Raw genomic sequence first — 24,065 nt, forward strand, 5'->3', positions numbered from 1 at the left:
GACATGGATGTGTCTGCTTGCCAAGGAAATTCAGAGCCAAATTTATTTGTAATTGGTTATTGAATAGGGCTTTTCTGGCTATCTTAGAATTTTGGCTAATGCCTCAAAGCTGACAAAGGCAGGAAATGCCACCACATTTAAAAAAGAGATGTTAGACATAGCCAGGGGGGAATTACTAAGAAATAGCAGAAAGAGACCAGTGACTATCAACCCATATTACCCATTTCCAGAAGACTAGATTCAAAAGGGTGATTGGAGAGTCATTAGTAGAGATTTTACACGTGTGGGGAGATTGCTTTGGATTTCTTCCAAAGGTAAATGAGACATTTGTGAATGATGCTTGACAAATATGGGTGCTTGATAAATATTTGTTGAATAAATGGACGAATGTTTCCCACCTGAAGAATTCAGATGGTGATAGGTTGGCTTGATCAGCCCAAAATGGCAAGATGAGGAGAGAAGGGAAGCAGCAATTGCAACCTGCCCTTCCATTATCTGGCACAGCAAAAGTATGTGAGTTTCCTGTGGGCCATGTTGATGATGGGAAGGGTAGCTGGGCTTGAGTTGTCATGATAGGGCCTCAGCTAAAAGGCAGCCTATTATGCAAGGGGACTATAGTGGTGAGAGGCCATGGGGTCATGGGGCAGAGGTGTATGGTGGGGGGTTGCTGCAAGAGGTCAACCAGAGAATGTGCCACTTGTGTCAAAGAACTGTGCAATGTGGGATCCAACCAAGGCCTCTAAATAATCCACTGATGCATCTGTGAAAAGAGCCAATATTTGGACTCTGCCGTAGTAAGAGACAGAGGCATGGTGGCCTATCTGCCTTATCCAACAGTTAACTGCAGGGAGATTTGCTCCTCTTTGTCTAATACACTCTCCTCTTGCAGTGGCCTGGGGACATCCAGAATATAGAGAAGGCAGAGAAGATGGAGGAAGAGTAAAGAAACTGACCACACTCCTTCCCCACTTCACTGCAAGAAAGGCCTGAGCAGGGGCCAAGCAGAAGTTTGAATTAGGTGTGAGACTGATGTTAAATTGGACTGACGTGGACATTTTAATGCCTGAAACACAGGTGCAATTACTAAAATGAGACATGTCACTAAAATATATGGGACCTGCCCAAGATTCAGGCTAGATCCTAAACAGATCCTGACAGGGGGAGGTTCAACAAAACCTGACTATAAGACAGTGGTTAGAGAGAAAGATAAAGCCCTTTCTTTCAGGACTTAGCTCATTCCATAAACCAGTTTCATAATTAATAATGGTAAAGAAATGAGCCTTAGTGAAATCTTATCAGAGTCATCTGGCTGCGCTAGCCCTTCCTTGTGCTTCAGGAGAGGACTTACTTTCCTTCCCTTTATGAAATGGTAAATTTCCTCAGCCTCTGTTAGACTGTTTCCTAAACAAAAATAACAACAATGATGAAGCTCAGCAAACAATCACAAACTGTGTCACACACTCTAAACGATCAGATGTTTTAAAATTGTTTCAGTGTTGCCCACAAAATATTGTTGATATTGAACATATAGAATTTTGACATTTTAACAGAATTTCACAAAGCCTGCAGTTTTTGCTTCATGAAAACACACGCATTTCAGACATGAAGATTCTATTGTAAGAGATCAATTTCTTTTTTAGATAAAGATTTTTTATCTCCAGGAATCCTCTTTCCTCTGTTGAATTCTTCTGGTTGCAAGTAGCAGATATCAACTTGAGAAAGGGGGTGTTTATTTGGAGGATACAGAGGTGTCTCAAAGAATTCAAAGGCGGGGACACAACTGAGCTCCAAGAAGGTTGGGAAGCAGAGATGGTGAACCACTCAAACTTTCTCACTATCTCCACTCTCTCCACTCCAGACCAATTAGCTGTTTGGGGGTAAGGGCAGGGATAGAGGAGTGAGGACTGGGACAGCCTGCCTCATGACCATTATCGAGAAGGCTGGAAGTCCAGGAGCAAAATGCCAGTATGTCTGGTTTCTCCTGAGGCCCCTCTCATTGGGAACAGACGGCTGTCTTCTCCATGTCCTTAGATGGCCTTTTCTCTGTGTGCACACATCCCTGGTATCTCTTCCTTTTTTTGTAAGGACGTATTGGACTAGGGCCCCACACTTATGACCTCATTTAACCCTAGTTACCTAGGTTACCTAGTTACCTCTTTAAAGTCCCCATCTCCGAGTATAGTCACAGTCTGGGGTACTACAGGGTTAGGGCTGCCACATAGGAGTTTTGGAGGGTATGCAATTCAGCCCATAACAGATGTCTATGCAGATAAACTGAAGATGTTGTGACACACGTTGTGAGCTGTCGCCAATATCCATTCTCCCTTTATTTAATACTAGAATGCACGAATTTTATCAGGGCACCTCACAACCCATCTAGAGACTACATTTCCCAGTCTCCCTGGCAGCTTGATGTGGATGCGTGACTAAATTCTGAGCAAAGGGATGTAGCTGGAACCTAAGTGCCACTCTGAGTCCTGTCTCTAAGAAAGATGAGTATGGATTCCTTCGCCCAAACGACCTTTCCACTGTCTAAGAGATAAGAACTGGAGGAGCCATCTAGAACCTGGAGATGAAAGCCTCCTGTTGATGATGTGCTCCTCAGTCTAACATTTTGTGCTGCCCATGCCAGCCTCTCCCCATGTCCTGGACTGCTCAGCTCTCTTATGTGAGAGAAGTAAATTACCTTGTTTATGCCACTATACTTTGGCTCCCTTTGATACAGAATCTTTGTCTGCACCCTCATGAAGACAGACATTTACAACCCACAGATGTTGGTCCAGCCGTTGAACATTTCCTGGCTACGTACACCTATCACGAGAGGAGAGTGTGCATGTTCCACTGTGCAACCTGGAGCAGAGCACACACCATCCTGACCGAGCCACCAATACCTCTCACCTGTACGACTGCAGTAACCTCCTAACCGGCCTCCTTGCTCTTACTCTTTTTTTTCTTTTTGAGGAAGATTAGCCCTGAGCTAACTGCTGCCAATCCTCCTTTTTCACTGAGGAAGACTGGCCCTGAGCTAACATCTGTGCCCATCTTCCTCTACTTTATATGTGGGACGCCTACCACAGCATGGTGTGCCAAGCGGTGCCATGTCTGCACCCAGGATCCGAACCGGCGAACCCCGGGCCACCAAAGCGGAATGTGCGCACTTAACTGCTGCGCCATCGGGACTGCCCGGGAGTGATTGTTTTTAAAGTGTAAATTATATTAAGCCATTCTCTTGCTTCCAATGAGTTCTTAGAGTTAGAACAAAAGTGGAGTTCCTCATCATGACCTGCTGTTGTGGTCTGCCTGCCTTCCACTCTCAACTTACCTGTACGTCTCTTTCCTCTCTCTTCCTTGCCCACCACACTCCAGCGTCAATTGCCTTCTGGCTGTTCATCAATGCGCCACGTTGTTTCCCGCCTCTGTCACCTCTGCACCTGACACATGTCACTCCCTCCCTGTGATTAGTCTTTCCCTGGAGCATGCTTAGCTTGTTCTTGGCACTTGTGTCTCAGCTCAAACATCATCTCCTCAGAGAGGCCTCTCCGTAATTCCCAGTCCAAGGGGACATTCCCCCCAGACACTCTCCCCCATGTTGCTCCCCTTGGTTTTCTTTAGAGCACACATCACCTCTGAAATGATCTTGTTTACCTGTTTTCTGTTTCTCTTCACTAAACTATAAGCTCCAGGAGAACGAGAACCTTCTGTACCTTGTTCACTGCTTATCCCCAGTGCTGAGAACAGTGTGTGGCTCGTTATAGATACTGAGCAAAATCTTGTTGGATGCACGAAGAGCTCTGAATGGCCGCAGGCATAAAACGTCTTTGAAGTCCTCATTTTTATCTTAAAAATCCATACGTGGAATATCCTCTCCATCCATGTTTGTGTGGTGCCTTCACATGCCCCCAATCTACTGCCACAATTTGAGAAGTTTGCCTTAATATGTTGCCAGTTCTTAACACTGTGATGAGAATAAAAATTAGGTTCCCAAATAAGATGACAGGTTAAAAGGATTGAGACATGGCAAAGCTGGTTAGGGAGGGCTGCTCAGACCAGCCCTGTTGGAAGGTCTTTGGGCAACCCTGGGGCGGCATAAGGGTCCTGGGCCTGTGGGTGGGAAGGCCCTCCAAAGGGAGGACACAGTTGGTGCAAAGGTGGAAGTGAACGGCACCATGAACAAAGAAATGATCAAATTGTCACTTTGCTGGATATATTTGTTTCCCAGGGCTGCCATAACGAATTACCACAAGCTGGCTGACTTCAAACACCAGAAACTGATTCTCTCACAGTTCAGGAGGTCAGAAGTCCAAAATCAAGGTGTCGGTAGTGTTGGTTCCTCTGGAGGCACTGAGGGAGAAATGTCCATGCCTCTCTCCTAGCGTCTGGTGGTTGCTGGCCATCCTTGATGTTGCTTGACTTGTAGATGCATCACTCCAACGTCTACCTCTGTCCTCACAGGGCAACATGGCATTCTCCTCTGAGTTTCTTCTTCTGCCTCTTATAAAAACACTTTCATCGGATTTAGGGCCCTCCTTAATCCAATATTGTCAGGTATTGGTTTGATATGATTTGAAACCCACTTGTTTATGGCTTAAATGAAGTTGTTCACATTGAGGAAGCTGTATCAGGATGTTGTCGTTGACATCTGTTGTCATCGATAAGCAGTCAGTAGCTCAGCTGTTGACCAGTGCTGTTCGGGGTTTATGGATAAGAACACGGGGAGGAGCAACTGTGGCTGGGTGACGTTTAGCCTTTAAATACCAAGGGTTTGTGAGGACTTACTCAAGGTTGTTCAGTCTGAGCAAGACAACTATTGGCTGATGTAAACAGCTCTCCAAAGACCTTCGGGCATCAGCTCCCGCTGTGGTAGGGCAACTCTTTACCAGCAGTGGGGAAAACCTTGCAGCAGCCTCGTGAAGAACGTCATCTTGCCCGCCAGCACCACTGCCTTCATCCCTACCAATGTGCTCTAGCGACAAGGGGCTTTCACTTTGCTCTGGAAGCTGGATGTCAGCTCTCGGTTGGCTACAGTGATTCTCCCAAGAATCAACTCGTAGAAAGGTACACCTCAAACTAAATTTTTTTTTTTTTTTGAGGAAGATTAGCCCTGAGCTAACTCCTGCCAATCCTCCTCTTTTTGCTGAGGAAGACTGGCCCTGAGCTAACATCCGTGCCCATCTTCCTCTACTTTATATGTGGGACACCAACCACAGCATGGCGTGCCAAGTGATGCCATATCCGCACCCGGGATCCAAACCGGCGAACCCCTGGCCGCCAAAGCAGAACGTGTGAACTTAACCGCTGCGCCACTGGGCGGGTCCCTCAAACTAAATTTAGACTTTCCTTCTTTCATCTCCCCTTAGCCTAGAACAATAGTGGGATTAATCTATTATTAGAGCATGTGATTTCTTTATCTATTTATTAAGAGACATTATCCTGTATATTATTGGCTTGTGAAATTATAATTCCCACAGTGACACTGTGTTAAATAAATTATTGGCAAAGACAATCTCAGTCTCTAAGCATAATTTTTGCCTTGCAAACAAAACAATTGGTGTAGTCGGCAACCCAACCCAAAGTAATAATTAATATTGGTCAGTGCTGTGGGATGTACCCATACTCCATGTCAAATTTGAAATACAGGTTAAGAAATTATGCCAAATTTATAACTGACCAAAATCTGGTAAAGCCCACTACTGGATTGACAAAATTTAAACCTAATAAAGGCATACTTTGGAGATATTGTGGGTTCCATTCCACACCAGCGCAATAAAGTGAATATTGCAATGAAGCAAGTTACACAAATTTTTTGGATTCCCAGTGCATATAAAAGTTTGGTTACACTATACTGTAGTCTATTAAGTGAGCAATAGCATTATGTCTAAAAAAACGATGTACATACCTTAATTAAAAATGCTAACCATGCTCTGAGCCTTCAGTGAGTCATAATCTTTTTGCTGGTGGGGGGTCTTATAAAAAACACTGAGTCTGTGAAGTGCAATAAAGCAAAGTGCAGTAAAACAGGTATGTGTGTATACTTAGCATCTATGGCATCCTACTGAAGTTATAAACAGCCTGTGAGTAGACAGAATGATAGTGCTGTTATGGTTTGGATGCTAACGCTAGCCACAGTAATTATCTTAATACTGCTTTACCATATTGTAAATGATTTAGAATGTTTTATTAAGTTTCTCTGTAATAAAACATTTTGAACACTGTTTTGAAAGGCAGGAGGACAATAGCAAATATGCCTCACCATTAACCTTATCAAAATTACTCAAGAGGTGGTTTAGGGGTAGAATGGATTATATATTAATGTCTGAGGATCCCTGGAGATCTATTGAATACTTAGTCCAGAAAAAACTTAGAATTAAGGAAAATCCGGATGTTGGCCTGATCACCCAACCCAGTGAGTTATATCCTATATTAAAAAGAGCAAATAAGGAAGAAATTCCAGTGCTCTTATTAGGAGCATTAAGTAACATAGATACTAATAGGCAGAAAGGAAAACATGAGCACAAAAAAGTAATTTCTAGAGTGGAGGAAATCCACTTCTGCTCTACGGGCACAAACCCACACCCTAAGGACAATAATTATTATAATCCTTTTGCCCTGGTAAATTTAATCCACTGGAAGCCAGGCCCATGAGAATAAGCAAAACCACACTAATGATAATTTGGAACCAATTAGGCACTGAACAGAGAGCTTATACGAGACAAGAAATGACAAAAATTAGAATGGAATTCCCACAAACTGGTTCAGACACAGAAACCCAGTGGCTATTCGATTTATGGTCCAAAGATGGACATAACCTGATCCTCACAGGAGCAAGGGTTGTGCAACTCGAACCCGTTACCACTGATGCTAAATTTAGTCAACACCTTAGAGTATTTGGAGAAAATTATGTTAATATACAAAGACTTTTGTTTGACTGGATAGCAGCAGCCTGGAGAATAAGATGGTCTATACCCAATATTTTATCCCTTAAAGCATCTGCATGGAAAACAGCAGGGGGAGCTACTAACATTATAATGAAATTAGGACTATTGACTATGATTTCTGATAGGGGACAGACACCCTCACTGCTACATGCAGAAGCAACAGAAACAATTAAAAGTGTCATCCTAAAAGCTGCACCCCGTTGGACAGAAGAGCATTATTTAAGGTATTTACAGGCACCAGGAACACAAGAGAACTGATTGACTTGATAAGAACAGCTGAGAAACTGAATCAAGATAAAAGCGATAGCTTTAACAGTAATGCATATAGACAAAACAGGCCTACACCTAATGTAAATAACCCTGACAACAAAATCTATCAGGCCTAGGCTATTTAGACCATTTAGACTACCACCCTCTAATCCTAGTTATAGAAGTAAAAACCCCAATGTAGATACTAGAAGGTACTTACAGTGGCAAAGAAACGGATAACCAACCTTTTCGGGGGAACAAACCCACATATACATCTAATAACCCATTTACTATAAATAATAACCCTTTTATTAAACCTAATCCCATTCATAGACAAGCCACTGTAGGCAAAGGAGAGGAAGACTGATGAGCCCATAGAGGGACTTGACCTTGTCTGTCTCCTGGCCCAAGCCAGAGACAATCACCCATGTGTTACAGTGGCCATATCAATAAAAACCTTTTTATAAATAAAAATACTATATATAATACTGCGTTGTTAGATACAAGATCACAAGTGACAATCATACAAGGGCATCGTACTAATTTAGAAAACCTTGACAATAAAACAGGACTAATCAAGGGATTAGGAGGAAAATTAACCCCAGGGACATGGGTGCATAGATTCCTAACAATTGATAATAGACTACCCATTAAGGCTAAATGCCTTATACATCTCAATTTGGAAAACATTCTTGGAATGGATGTAATAGGGCATCATGTAACAAATAAGAATGAAACAATTCCTAAAACTAATTTGGCTATAGCAAAATGGACTGCAATTTAAATGCCTATCTGATCTGAAATAACAAATATACTCTAATACAATCTTAAGGGAAGAAAAAAATTCAGGAACACCTAAAGTAACAAATTATTATTCCTACTATTTCACTGTATAATAATCTAATCTGGCCTGTTAAAAAGCCAGATGCATCATATAGATTTACAGTAGATTATAGAAACTTAAACAAACACTCTCCCAAAATTGAGGAGCATCCCAGATATGGACACTATCATAAACAACATCACCACTGGATCTGGAACGTATACAGTAATAGATTTAGCTAATACGTTCTTTGCTATACCTGTTGATGAGGAGAACCACCCCATGACTGCATTCACATGGGAAGGTAGATAATATCAGTTTACTAGGTTACCACAAGGAAACCATAAGAACCTAGTGATATAGCCAACAACCTCCTAACAGAAGACATCCATGCCTTTCAGGAAAACACAACACACACACAAACCATTATTTCTTATATTGATGATATCCTTATTTATGGTGATAACTTGGGAAGAACAGAGTAGGGTCAAGATAGAGTTAATTGAATTCCTTACATTCAGAGGATGGACAATCAACCCAGGTAAGGTCCAAAGACACCAAACTACAGTAAAATGTGTAGGCATAATTTGGTCTTCTGAAGGTAGGAAAATACCAGACTAGTCATAAATAGTATCGATTGAAAACCAACTCTTACCACAAAAGAAGCAGCTCAGAAACTGATAGGACTGTTTGGATATTGTAAACAGCACATACCACATATGGAGATAATTTTAAAAATAACTGCAAGAGAGTGACATCAGCATCATGGCAGAGTGAACTTTCCCGGGACTCTCTCATTTCCAACATGTAACAAAAAGGAGCAACCATATTCCAAAAGAAAATACCCTAAAAGCACAAAACCTTGCAGAGACAAGTGGCCAGATGATGTAGGGTGGAGAGGCTGGAGTCCCGCTCAGAGGAGCTGGAATGGGATAAGAGAGAACTTTGCTCCCTCTCCTAAAGACTGGGATCACTGCCGCAGGAGGCCCCTAGAGGGAAGGAGTGGGGGAGGGATTGCGCATTGTGGGATCACCCAGGACTCCCTAGGGCCCTTGCAGCCTAGAGGGAAGCCCTCTAATAGGGGCTAGTGGGGGAGAAAGCTTTCACACAGGGTGGCCTCATCCAGCCAAGACCCCAGGAGACCAGATAGTGAGAGCTGATCAGGAAACCCAGGACTGCATGCAGGAGAAAGCACCCCTCCTCCAACTGGCACTGCACCATCTTGGCTGAAGTCAGAGGGCTCAGAATATGTGGCTCTTGACCCCCACCCAGAGGCACTAGGCTGTAACCACAAATGAATAATATCAGAATGAGAAAGACCCATCCTTCCAGCATCAGGCACTACATCAAATCTCCAGATCAGAGAGAAAATAACAAGCACCCAGAACTCAATCCTGAGGACTCAGAAATATGTAAACTAAAGACAATGAATTCAAAATAGCTATCATCAAAAAACTCAATGAGGTAAAAGAGAATATAGAGAAATAATTCAACGAGTTCAGGAGCCACTTCATAAAAGAGATTGAAACTATAAAGAAGAATCAACCAGAAATATTAGAGATGAAAGACACAATGGAAGAAGTAAAACAAAATATGATTCTCTGAATGCTCATGTGGACACAATAGAGGAGTGAGTCTGCATAATCGAAGATAGACATGTTGAAATGCTCCAGACAGAGGAGGAGAGAGAACTGAGACTAAAAAGAAATGAAGCAAGTCTTTGAGAAATATCCAACTCAATGAGGAAATGCAACATAAGAATTACAGGTATTGAAGAAGGTGAAGAGAAGGAGAATGGAGCAGAAAGCATGTTGAAAGAAATAATAGCAGAGAACTTCCCAAATCTAGGGAATGAGAGGGAAATATCTGTGGAGGAAGCTTCCAGATCTCCTAGATTTGTCAATGTAAAAAGACCTACTGCAAGGCATATAGTAGTAAAACTGGCAAAAATGAATGACAAAGAAAGAATACTCAGGGCAGCAAGGCAGAAGAAAATAACCTACAAAGGAACCCCTGTCAGACTTTCAGTAGATTTCTCTGCAGAAATCTTACAAGCTAGGAGAGTATGGGATGACATATTCAAAACTTTAAAAGATAAAAGTCTTCAGCCAAGAATACTCTATCCAGCAAAAATGTTCTTTAGATATGAGGGAGAAATTAAATCTTTCCCAGACAAACAAAAGCTAAAAGACTTCATAGCCACTAGACCCCCCCCACTACAACAAATCCTCAAGAAGGCCCTCAAACCTGAAAAAAGAAAAAAGGGAGAAAAACACCACAAAACACAGAATAAGGAGACAAATATGTAGACAGAATCAGAATAGGATAGCAAACATTCAACTATAGCATTAGGGTAAAGGGAAGGAAAACACCAGAAATAAAGACAATCCTGTCACTTTAACCACAAACTCACAACACAAGTTGGAATAAGATATGAGAAAAATAACTTAGGAAGGGAGGAGGAAAGGGACTGAATCAGTTTCGACTAAGGAAATAAGAGGCCATCAGAAAATGGACTATCTTATATATGATATTCTGAATACAAACTTCAGGGTAGCCACTAAACTAAAAAGCAGAACAGAGACACAAAAAAATAAATAAGGAAAAATAAGGAAACACATCATTAAAAACTACATAATTCAATGGGTAGACCAAAACACATAGGACGAGAAACAAAGGAAATGCAGGAAAACCAGAAAACAAGTGATATAATGACAGCATTAAGCCCTCATACATCAATACTCACCCTCAATGTAAAGGGATTGAATTCTCCAATAAAAAGACACAGAGTGGCAAGATGGATTAAAGAACAAGATCCAACAATTTGTTGCCTCCAGGAAACACATCTCAGCTCCAATGACAAACACAGGCTGAGAGTGAAGGGGTGGAAGATGATACTCCAAGCTAATGGCAAACAAAAGAAAGCAGATGTTGCAATACTTATATCAGACAAAGTAGACCTCAAGATAAGGCAGGTAAAGAGAGACAAAGAGGGGCAGTATATAATGATCAAAGGGACACTCCATCAAGAAGAAATAGTGCTTATAAATATCTAAGCACCCAACACAGGAGCACCAAAGTTCATAAAGCAACTGTTAACAAACCTAAAAGAAGATATTAAAAATAACACAAAAATAGTAAGGGACCTCAACACCCCACTTAGATGACTGGACAGATCATCCAGACAGAAAATCAACAAGGAAACAGTGGAATTAAATGAAAGGCTAAACCAGTTGGACTTAATAGACATATATAGAACACTCCATCCAAAAACAGCAGAATACACATTCTTCTCAAGTGCACACGGAACATTCTCAAGGATAGACCATATGTTGGGAAACAAGACAAGCCTCTGTAAATTTAAAAAAATTGAAATAATAACAAGCATCTTCTTCAATCAGAATACTATAAAGCTAGAAATCAATTACAAGAAAAAAACTGAGAAAGGGACAAAGATGTGGAGACTAAACAATACACTATTGAACAAGCAGCGGATCATTGAAGAAATTGAAGGAGAAATCAAAAAATACCTGGAGACAAATGAAAATGATAAAATGCCATACCATCTCATATGGGATGCAGCAAAAGCTGTATTAAGAGGGAAATTTATCACAACATGGGCACACCTTAAAAAACAAGAAAAATCCCAAATAGGCAATCTAAAATTACACCTAACTGAATTAGAAAAAGAACAACAAAGAAAGTCCAAAGTCAGCAGAAGGAGAGAAATAATAAAAAATCAGAGCAGAAATAAATGCTATTGAAACAAAAAAGGCAGTAGAAAGGATCAATGAAACAAAGAGCTGGTTCTTTGAGAAGATAAATAAAATTGACAAACCCCTAGCCAGACTTACAAAGAAAAAAAGAGAGAAAGTTTAAATAAACAAAATCAGAAATGAAAGAGGGGAAATAACAACAGACTCCGCAGAAATACAATGGATTATAAGAGAATGCTATGAAAAACTACATGCCAGCAAAATGGATAACCTAGAGGAAACAGATAAATTCTTAGACTCTTACAACCTCTCAAAGCTGAGTCAAGAAGAAACAGACAATCTGAATAGATGAATCACAAGGAAAGAGATTGAAACAGCAATCAAAAGCATCCCAAAGAATAAAACCCCAGGACCAGACGGCTTTCCTGGGGAATTCTACCAAACTTTCAGAGAGGATTTAATACCTATCCTTTACAAGCTATTCCAAAAAATTAGGGAGGATGGAACTCTTCCTAACACATTATATGAAGCCAACATCACTCTGATACCAAAGCCTAACAAGGACAGCACAAAAAAGGAGAACTACAGGCCAATATTGCTGATGAGCATAGATGCAAATTCTCAACAAAATTTTGGCAACCCGAATTCAGCAATACATCAAAAGGATCATAAATCACGATCAATGGGATTCATACCAGGGACACAGGGATGGTTCAACATCTGCAAATCAATTAATGTGATACACCACATCAGCAAATTGAGGAATAAAAACCACATGATCATCTCAATAGATGCAGAGAAAGCATTTGACGAGATCCAACAGCCATTTATGATAAAAACTCTTAACAAAATGGGGATAGAAGGAGAATACGTCAACATAATAAAGGCCATATATGACAAACCCACAGCCAGCATCATACTCAATGGGCAAAAACTGAGCCCCATCCCCCTGAGAACAGGAACAAGACAAGGATGTCCACTATCACACTCATTCAACATAGTACTAGAGGTTTTGCCCAGAGCAATTCAGTAAGAGAAAGGAATAAAAGGAATCCAAATAGGGAGTGAAGAAGTGAAACTCTTGCTGTTTGCAGACAACATGATCTTATATATAGAAAACCCAAAAAAAATCCATTGGAAAACTAATAGAAATAGTTAACAACTACAGTAAAGTTGCAGGGTACAGAATCAACTTACAAAAATCAGTTGCTTTTCTATGCTCCAATAACGAACTTACAGAAAGAGAACTCAAGAATATAATTCCATTAGCAATTGCAATTAAAAGAATAAAGTACCTAGGAATAAATTTAACCAATGAGGTGAAGGACTTATACAATGAAAACTATAAGACATTACAGAGAGAAATGGATAATGACCTAAAGAGATGGAAGGAGATTCCTTGCTCATGGATTGGAAGAATAAACATAGTTAAAATGTCCATACTACCCAAAGCAATCTACAGATTCAATGCAATCCCTATTAGAATCCCAATGACACTCTTTACGGAAATAGAGCAAAGAATACTAAAATTCATATTGGGCAATCAAAGACCCCAAATTGCTAAGGCAATCCTGAGAAAAAAGAATAAAGCTGGAGGTATCACAATCCCTGACTTCAAAATGTACTACAAAGCCATAGTGACCAAAACGGCATGGTACTGGTACAAAAACAGGCACACAGATCAATGGAACAGAACTGAAAGCCCAGAAATAAAACCGCACATCTACAGACAGCTAATCTTCAACAAAGGTGCCAAAAACATACAATGGAGAAAAGATAGTCTCTTCAATAAATGGTATTGGGAAAACTGGACAGCCACATGCAAAAGAATGAAGGTAGACCACTATCTCACGCCATACACAAAAATAAACTCAAAATGGATCAAAGACTTGAAGATAAGTCCTGAAACTATAAAACTCCTGGAAGATAATATTGGTAGTACACTCTTTGACATCGAACTAAAAAGGATCTTTTCAAATACCATGTCCTCTCAGACAAGTGAAACGAAAGAAAAAATAAACAAGTGGGAATTCGTCAGACTAAAAAGCTTCTGCAATGCAAAAGAAACTAGGATCAAAACAAAGAGACAACACACCAATTGGGAGAAAATATTTGCAAATGATACATCCAACAAGAGGTTAATCTCCATAATATGTAAGGAACTCACACAGCTGAACAGTAAGAAAGCAAAGAACCTGATCAAAAAGTGGGCAGAGGAAACAGACATTTTTCCAAAGAAGATATACAGATGGCTAATAAACACATGAAAAGATGTTCAACATTGCTAATCATCAAGGAAATGCAAATCAAAACTACACTAAGATACCACCTTACACCTGTTAAAATGGCTATAATCACTAAGACTAAAAACAACAAACATTGGAGAGGGTGTGGAGAGAAGGGAACCCTCACGCATTGCTGGTAGGAATGCAAACTGGTGCACCCCTATGGAAAACAGTATAGAGATTCCTCAGAAAACTAAAAATAGACCTACCATATGACCCAGCTATCCTACTACTGGGTATCTACCCAAACAACTTGAAATCAACAATCCAAAGTAACATATGCACCCCTATGTTCATTGCAGCACTATTCACAATAGCCAGGACATGGAAGCAACCCAAGTGCCCATTGACTGATGATTGAATAAAGAAGATGTAGGATATATATACAATGGAATACTACTCAGCCAAAAAAAAGGACAAATTTATCCCATTTGCAATAACATGGAAGGACCTAGAGAATTATGCTAAGCAAAATAAGCCAGTCTGAGAAAGACAAACACCAGATGATTTCACTTATATGTGGAATACAAACAAGTACTTGCACAAAGAAAACAGTTCAGTAGTTATCAGGGGAAGGGGGTGGAGGGGCACAGGGGATGAAGGGGAGCTCTTATGTGGTGACAGTCAAGAAATAACGTATAAGTGAAATCTCACATTGATGTTAACTATTATGAACTCAGTTTAAAAAAATTAAAAAATTTTTAAAGCTAAAAAAACCCAACTACAAAATAAAAAGGGAATTCAGATAGACAGAGACTAAAGAGGCAGCCTTTACTTATTTGAAAAATGCTGTCAGAACTTTTAACACGTTGGCACCAGCTAATGAGGATTCTAAATGTAAACTAGAGTGCCTCTACTCATAAGGGTTTGTAACATGGTCACTGTAGACTAAAACACCAGAGGGTCCCAAATTTTACCCAATTGGGTTTTGTACTAAGAAGTTTCTGTGGTCCAAGAATGGATACTTACCAATTGAAAGGCTCACTTGGGCACTCTGCACTACGAGACACAAAGCCGCTAACAGAGAATACACCAATTATATTTAAATCCAACTACCTATTCTGGATTGAGTAAAACAGATCCTTGACAAACAGAGGGAACTACCCCTGACCATAAAGTCCTAACATGGAAATGGTATATTTCCCAGTGGGACATATGGGTGGATGGTCGACCCTCTGCATTAACTGAGGAAATCTCAACAATGCCAATGATGGACTTGCTGGAGTTTCCAAGGGGTGAACCTATTCAAGCTCGAGTAATTGGGCAATGGGGATGACCCTGGTCCATGGCATTCAATAATGCCTGGTTTACAGATGGATCAGCATCCACGACACCATCTAGAGTACACTGGCAGGCTACAGCCTTGAGGGTTAGATGGTCTAAACCTGACAGAATTGGGCTCAGGGGAATCAGCACAATATGCTGAACTAATAGCCATAAAATTGGTGACTGAATTCTTTGTCACAGAAAATCAGAATGAGGTATATCTCTTCTCATGGGCAGTAGCTAATGGAATAGCTATTTGGTCAGTAACATGGCAGGAAAGTGACTAGAAAATAGGAAACAAGGACATGGGGGGGAAGGACTTATGGCAGAAAATAGCACTGGCTAACATGTCCATGTTCATCACACATGTCTTTGCACATCAGAAGGACAGCTCTGAAATAACCAAATGTAATAACCAGGTAGACAAACTCAGTAGAAAAACTAATGAGGCTAGAATCCCTAAAGTCTATCTCAAAAAATACAATGACTCACAGATAGAAAGAGAACCTATTCAAAACATAACCATTCATGAACAAGAAGGATAATGAAACATAAAACCTGAACAAACGGGTATGCCAATCGATAGGATCATTGCATGGGTACATCACCAAACAGGTCATGCTGGCATTCATGGCACTAGAACATGGTTAGAAAAAAGAAACACGTATATACCTACCAAATACCTCCAATTCCAAATTAAGAGATATGATAATTGCCGATGGTTTGAAGCTTGGAGGTTATCAATGAATATTCCAGATAAGGTCAAAGCTGACAGACTTTTCCAAATTATACAAATAGATTATGTAAGACCCTTGCCCATATCACAGAATAAACTATGTGCATGCACTACTGTAGACACATGGTCAGGAATAGGCTTACCCTACCCCTGCAGGAAAAGTGATCAAAAATTCGCCATCAGAGCACTGGAAATCTGTATTACTTGCTATGATATCCCAACCTTCATAGACTCAGACCAGATAACCCACTTCACAGGAAAAATAATAGAACATTGGGCCAAAGAACAGGCATCACGTGGAACTTTCACTTACCCTACAATCCAGCTGGCTCTGCATCAATTGAAAGGTATAATGGCTGGCTTAAGCAAAAGCTTAGATTGCTTACTAACAATCTAGATATGAAAGCTTGGATTAAAGCAATCTGGAGGGGCCAGCCCAGGGGTGCAGCGTTAAGTGCACACGTTCTGCTTTGGTGGCCAGGGGTTCGGGGTGGCCGGGCGTAGCAAGCCATGCTGTGGTAGGTGTCCCACGTGTAAAGTAGAGGAAGATGGGCACGGATGTTAGCTCAGGGGCCAGCCTTCCTTAGCAAAAGGGAGGAGGATTGGCAGTAGTTAGCTCAGGGCCAATCTTCCTCAAAAAAAAAAAAGCGATCTGGAAGGCAGCAAAATTTCTCAATCATATATATGGAAGAAATGGAAAAACTCCTATTGAATTAACATTGCAGGCACCCACAGAGATAAGAATTGGTGCTAACAGTACCCCAGAACCTAAATTAAAAGGAAAAAAATTAATTTAAAAACATGATGATATATGGTACTGGGGAAATTACAGCACCTGCTGCTAATAAAACTTACTAGATGACCGAAGGAAAAGGCATATTACATCAAACCTGGGTTCAGATCCCAGGCGGAGACCTACTCCACTTACCAGCCACACTGTGGAGGCATCCCACATACAAAAAAATAGAGGAAGATTGCCACAGATGTTAGCTCAGGGCTAATATTCCTCAAGCAGAAAAAGAGGAGGATTGGCAACGGATGTTAACTCAGGGCGAATCTTCCTCCAGGGGAGAAAATAGCCAATTGGAGCAGAATTGTGTTCTATTTATGGAACAGAACACCTGAAGAATTAATAGATGACTGGTGGAAACTGGGAGTGAGAAGTAAAATCATAAATTGAAAAATGGGATAACCTAGAAAAACCATTAAAAAATTACAGAGATGAGTTTACCACATGGATACTAAATATGTAGTTCCAGCCATGGGTAATGATACTACTTAGGAATAGATGTTGTAACAGCACATTCATGTAAGGACTGCTGGGCCATTACATCTTTAAATATAAATAGGCCAAAAATCAATCATTTACTACAACCCAAATTTAATCCATATTCACTTAATAGAAAATTAACAATAGATCCATAGCCACCATGTACAGACTTTAAAAGAACAGCGATAACTTGTAAGGTGTATAGAGGACACATAGGAAACTTAGCATATAATACATGTCATTTTCCTTGGGGGTATACATTGGGCTTCATCTCACACCACAGGTTTCTACCCCAGGAATATGAGAACCTATGCTAATAAAACTTCTTATGGTCATATTGGAACCCACAATAGTAGCCTACACCTTGAAATTTAATATATAAAACTTTCAAGCTAGATATTGATCCCTAAATTGTACTCAGTTTTATTCATCTTCACTTATGCCCAATTTACAACCTGTGCCCTAAACAGATTCCCTGAAAGGAAGGAAACCCTTACAGTTCCTTGTTGAACTGGTAGGAGGTTTAATTGGAGGAGCAATGATGGGCGCTTTTTCTCAATTCCCAACCTGTCAAATCACATTAAATTTTAAAAACTTTGAAACCAAACAATCTCAATTTAACATACATGCAATGGCAGCTTTGTCATCGTTGGGTACACAGATGGATAAAATTAGCAATATATTACAAAACACAAATGAATTTCATACGGAAGTAAATAGAGCAATGGAAATTCTACATAAGGCAGTTGGAGAAAACACTAAAAATAACAAAATATTGAAAAATGACATAAAAGATGTTTCTCTAAGTGTAGTTTGTCAACGGTTGCAGTTGAGATTGGTTGATATGTGGAATATTCTTAGAGCAGCCGTAATCATGGGGCAACACTGGTCACTCGAGATAATGGACAATCTAACCAGATCTAGAGGAGATACCACACATCCTAATGTCTGTGATTCCTTGGATAACTGTGAAATTAGATTATTGGCACTTAAAGGAGGAAACATGACATTGGGTTACCACACTTCTGTGATTACCTGATATCAAAAGAGAGAGTGGAGCCTACAGGCCACAGAAAGCCCCTTTAATATAGAAGGAAAACATGTTCTTAAGGATACATTGGTGGAATGGAACCAAAATATCTTATCACTGCTAGACCTTTGGATATACCTATGGTACAAGTATCCATGACTATGGCCTTGATGCCTCCTCAATCAGTTATGTGTAATATGGGAAAGTGGACCATGATAGTATGCTTTAATCTGAATCTTACCTTAACCTATTGGAGTCAAGGGAAAAATAAGAAACACAACATGATGAGATGTGTAAAAATAGAACAGGTAATGAATGTGATGATAGAAGGAAAAGGATGTTATTCAAGGTCAATAGGATATAGAGGAACCTTAAAATAACCAGAGAAATATTTCACATTGAGCCTCCTAAAATTAATTTAATAAATGTAAATCATACATTAGAAAAATTAAGACAAGTAAAAGAATATCTGGAAGATGAGACTAATAAAATAAAAATAACTTTGCAGAAATTGAAGAGAAGAAAAACATGCATTCTCTAAAATAATGGCAGCCTTGAAATCTGATGTTATGGCAATCAAGCACATGCCTGATAGTGCCATGCAAGCTTGTACCCCTAGAGCTTTATAAAAATGGCTTTTCCAAGGAAACACAATTGTCAAGGAAGTTTAATTGAGTGGTTTAAGAAGCTTAACTTTTGGTTGTTTGGTGATTGGACATGACTTCATGTTAAAGAGTTCTTTACCATGCTTATATTGACAATATTAGGAATGTGGTTGCTTAAGCTATGATATAAAACAATGTGTGTTAAAGGAAAAAACCCCACATAATACGGTTATTTGTGATTAAGAGTGAAAGTGGTTTAGAATCACAGGGTGGGTTGACATTTTCGTGAACTTAGGTTTGTACAGGACATTAGGCCCTTAGGATTAATTAGTGCGTGAGTGATTTGAAATCACAGGGTGGATTGTCATGCATTGGTTTGATATGATTTGAAGCCCACTTGTTTATGGCTTAAATGAAGTTGTGTTGATCTATGAGTGACTTTGTTCACATTGAGGGAGCTGCGTCAGGATGTTGTCATTGATAAGCGCTCAGCAGCTCCTCTGATGACGGACACTGCTGGGGGCTTGTGGATAAGAGCATGCGGAGAACCAACTGTGGCTAGGGGATGTTTAGTCTTTAAATACCAAGAGTTTGTGAGGACTTACTCAGGAGTGTTCAGTCTGAGCAAAGTGAATCTTTGCTGATCTAAATAGATCTCCAAAGACCGTGGGGTGTCAGCTCCTCCAGTGGTAAGGCGACTCTTCATCAGCAGTGGTGAAAACCGGGCAGCCATGGGGCCGGCCCTGTGGCCAAGTGGTTAAGTTCGTGCACTCCTCTGTGGCGGCCCAGGGTTTTGCTGGCTCGTATCCTGGGCGCGGACATGGCACCACTCATCAGGCCACGCTGAGGCAGTGTCCTAAGTGCCACAACTAGAAGGACCCAGAACTAAAATATGCAACTATGGGGGGATCTGAAGAGAAAAAAGTAGACAGAAAAAAAACAAAACAAAACCAGGCAGCCACCCCGTGAAGGAGATTATCTTGTCCACCAACACCAACATCTTCGTTCTCTAGCAACATGCTCTAGCAGCAAGGAACTTTCATGAAATTTGGGCTTTATTTCTTTCATCTCCATTTAACCTGGAACAATAGTGTGATTAATCTATCATTTGTTTTGGGTGTGTTATTTCCTTTTTGGCTTATTAAGAGGCATTATTTTGTATACTGTTGGCTTGCGAAATCATTGTAATTCCCACAGTGAACCTGTGTTAAATAAATTATTGGCAAAGATAATCTTAACCTCTGAGCATAACATTTTTTGCCTCACAAACAAAATGAGTGTGATCTCATCTTGACTCTTAATTATATCTGTAAAGAGCGTATTTCCCAATAAGGTCACATTCTGAGGTTCTAGGTGCACAGGCAGTTTTTCTGGTGGGGGAGCGGGGCGCCGGATTCAGTCTACTACCCTGGGGTTAGCATCACTGTCTCTGATGGCCTGAAGACTCAGCTGGGTGTGGCAGTAGAAAAAAATAAATGATATCTCGGGGAGAGGAAAGAATATGGAAGAAGCTTTTGGGGGAGTCATATCTGCAAAAAAGGGAGAGACTGGCGAAGGGAATAGAATGGATGAGGGTGAGAGAACGGGAAGGAGGCGGTGACGGGATGACGGGCATATAAATGGGGGAGAGTCTGAGTTTTAATGAGAACGAGAACACAAACAACAGGGAAAGGAGGAAGTCAACTTCTGTCTAGAAATTTCTGTCCAGGTTTCTGGAGAGTGATTTGATTAAAAAGGAATGAGAATAAATGACAGGCAGTGAGAGACCTTTCGAAAGTGAAAGAAGGTTTCTAAAGCCACAGGGACTTTCTGGGAGCTTTTAATTAGTTAGTTTATGAGGAATCTAGCAGAGTCAAGTCTAAATATGAAGCAGTTTTTATTTTTCTCCTGCCGTTCCATCAACTGGCTTCTGAAATTCTCCCCCTCATACCCCTTAGTGATATCTCGAGCGGATTGCCCAGCTCTCCGGTCCTTTTGAGGTATTAACAGTACAGTCTAGTTTTTAATCTCCAGCTCCATCTAAAGCTCCTCTCCTTCTTCACAGCACAGCCTAGACTTTAGTTCAAGCTTGGTATCTATATGGGGGATGGGCACGGTTTACTGGAGATACACACTTGCTGCTCCTGCCTTTCCCAGATCCAGCTTTCTGATGTGGAGGCTAGGGATGAGGGGTAGCGAGGCAGATATACTTTTCTGTGATTGTGTTGGTTAAGATACAGTCTAAGCTTCAGGACAGGGAGATCCCAAACACAGGGGCTTAAATAAGATTGAAATTTCTTTCTTTCTAAGTAAAAGGTCAAATATGGGCAGGAGGTCTAGGATAGGTAGCTGTCTCTACTCCACAAAGTCATTCTAGGGCTCAGGCTGGCCATTTGGCTGTTTCCATAGTTCTTATCTTCTCCTCCAGCCTCCATTCTCCTTTAGATGAAGCCAAGGGAACAAATGAAGTCCTCTTGAGTTTTCTCTGAGTGTGGGACCAAGGAAGGCTGAGTTGGAGATACACTCCCTGTCCCAGGCACATGACATCACAGTCTCTAACTGCCTTTGGTTATTCCTACAGAAGGAGCTACTCCAACAGAAATCTCCAGGAGAGTAGATACCAGTGTTTCTGTTCACTTACACTCCTGAACTCCCAGTGGCACATGTAGTGTTCTCTAAGACTGCTCAGAGAGGGACCACCCTCAGGGAGAGTTGGGAGGGAGGTGTCCTAACACTTCTGCATCAAAGCAAGTATCCACCTGAGGAAGGAGATGCCCAGCCTTCCCGCCCAGTCTCTGTCAGTGATTCTACTGACATGCCCCCTTCACTTGGCTTGGGAAGGAGAGGGTGTCAACTCTCCCACCAGAAGAGGGCTCAGCCTTACATCATCAACACTAGTACCCCAATGCTGCTGACTCTCTCATTGCCCTCCCAGCATTCTTAGGTGGCTGGGAAATATGAGGGTGGGGTGATAGTGGGGACGGTAGTATCTGGAGTATCTGGTTCGACTGCTTTTGAATGCCCTGAGGGAAGTGCTAGGCCCCAATTGTTGGCAGCTCCCTTTAGAATATGCGGTATGTAACACTTACTTGTCCTTGGTTTTGGACCCAAGTCATAGGAAAAGCTCCAGTCAATACCCCATTATGTAATCAATAGAACCAACAGATGGGAAGAGAAACTGGAATTATTGGCAGGTTATTAAATCACATGACAGATGAGCAACCTAAAAATCTATCCTAAATTTGGATTAAATAACCAAGGAAAAGACGTATCATTCACAGGAACAGGAGAAAAGGTAGAGAAGAATGGTTTGGATTTGTGTCTATTGGCTCAGAAAGTCCACTTCATGGGAATATAACTGAAGGAAATAATTATTCATATACATCCTAAGGAAATATATGAACAATGCTGCTGATTGCAGAATTGTTTATCATAGCAAAAATTGGAAACAACTTAAATATCCAGCAATAGAAGATAGATAGGTTAAATATATTAATTAAAATATTTTTAAAATGCATTAAAAGTAAAGTGGAATATTATTCAGCTAATAATAATGAAGTTGTAGATGGATGTTTACTGACATGGAAAGGTATTTATGACGTAGTATGGATTAAGAGAAGCAGATTACAAAGCAGTATACATAGTGCAATACCATCCAAGCATATGTGTGTGTGTCTGTGTGCACATAAATTGATACAAACTTTCTGAACAACAACTTGGCAGCAGGCTTCAAGAGCCTAAAGCATGTTCATCTGTATGGGAGAAAGTCTGCATGGTGGCTACAAAAATAATATTGGTGTATCTTTATGTGGTGAGATGATTGTTGATTTGAGATCTCTTCTTTTTATTCTTTGTATCTTCTGATTCTTCTTCAGCAAACATTTATTACTTGGATAACAAAAAATTAAGATAACTAAAAAATTATCTTTAAGAAGAACACATATTCATATTTATTTGACCCTGTTATGGAGAAGAACTTTCTAAACCTAAAAGCAAAATGTAGTAGTGGAGCTGATTTGTATAGACTCGTGTGAGTCAGTTGTTAAATATTCAGGAATTTTGCAAGCAGGTCAGTTGGTAGCTAGAGATCAGCTCTAGGGGAAATGTATACGCTGCAGATGTTGGCTAGTGCTACAAATCAGGCTCTTTTTTTGGTAAATTGGTTTACCAGGACACAACAGAATGACAGTAACAGCAAAGCAAAAGTCAACTTACTGGTTTATATAAAAACGTACATATTTATTTGTTCAAAAGATCATGAAATGAAAAGGTAGACAATGAGGGAAGATATTTGCAAAAGGTTCGACAGACAGTGTCTGTCAACATAAAAGAGAATGTATAAATAGTAAAAACATAATCCTGGTGTAGAAATAGGCAAATGGCATGAGCAAGTAATTCACAAAAGGGATATGAATAGCCAATAAACGTGAGAAACCATCCAAGACATTTATAATAAAAGAAAATACAAATGAAACAAGAATGAGCTATGAAATTGACGGGTCTACAAAATGTACTTTTGTGGAGAACATGTAGCATGAGTACTCTGACACACCCTTGGGAGTAGGTAGATTGGACTAAGTTTTATGGAGAGCTCTTTGGTGGTTATGCATCAGGAATATGAAATTGTCCATGCATGCCCTTTAACCTATCCCTTACTTTCAGAGGTTTATCCTAAAGCAACAGAAAACTCAGACCAAAGTTGTGTACAAAGGTCAAAGGTGCTTGTTGACATTTTGTGAAACAGAAAGAAGGAACCTCCCCTCAGGTGATTAGCTAGACAAGAGGCTGGCCTTGGCCTACGATTTACTCATGTGGCAATTTCAAAAATTTGGCTGGAAAACTTTAAGTAGTTAAGGGAAAATTAATTAAAAGGAAAATCTCCAAGTGATGCCATTTTTCATTCCAAGTCAGCTTTGTAGGGCACAATTTGAACTCTAGGGTCTGATAGGTGAGAGGAATTGTGGGGGATTGTTGCGTGGGGAGAGTAGGGAAGGAAGGAAGGAAAGGCACCCTACTGCTGTGCACATGGTGTGAGTACTAACCCTGCTGTGAGGGGAGCCTCCCAGACTAGGCACTGTGGTCATAGCATTTGTTTTCTTCCTTATTGATTAAGAAATCATACTTTCTATGTCTTCCTGATAAAAGCACTTGACAAACTAGGAATAGGTGGG

At 40.4% G+C, this 24,065-nt stretch overlaps 1 protein-coding gene across 1 annotated transcript in view; it reads left to right on the plus strand.

Moving 5' to 3' along the window:
* Positions 1-24,065, plus strand: part of TLR1 (toll like receptor 1) — a 62,447-nt gene that overhangs the window by 27,848 nt on the left and 10,534 nt on the right. The window lies entirely within an intron of this gene.

Source organism: Equus przewalskii, chromosome 3, assembly GCF_037783145.1.
Source record: "Equus przewalskii isolate Varuska chromosome 3, EquPr2, whole genome shotgun sequence".
Classification (NCBI taxonomy): domain Eukaryota; kingdom Metazoa; phylum Chordata; class Mammalia; order Perissodactyla; family Equidae; genus Equus; species Equus przewalskii.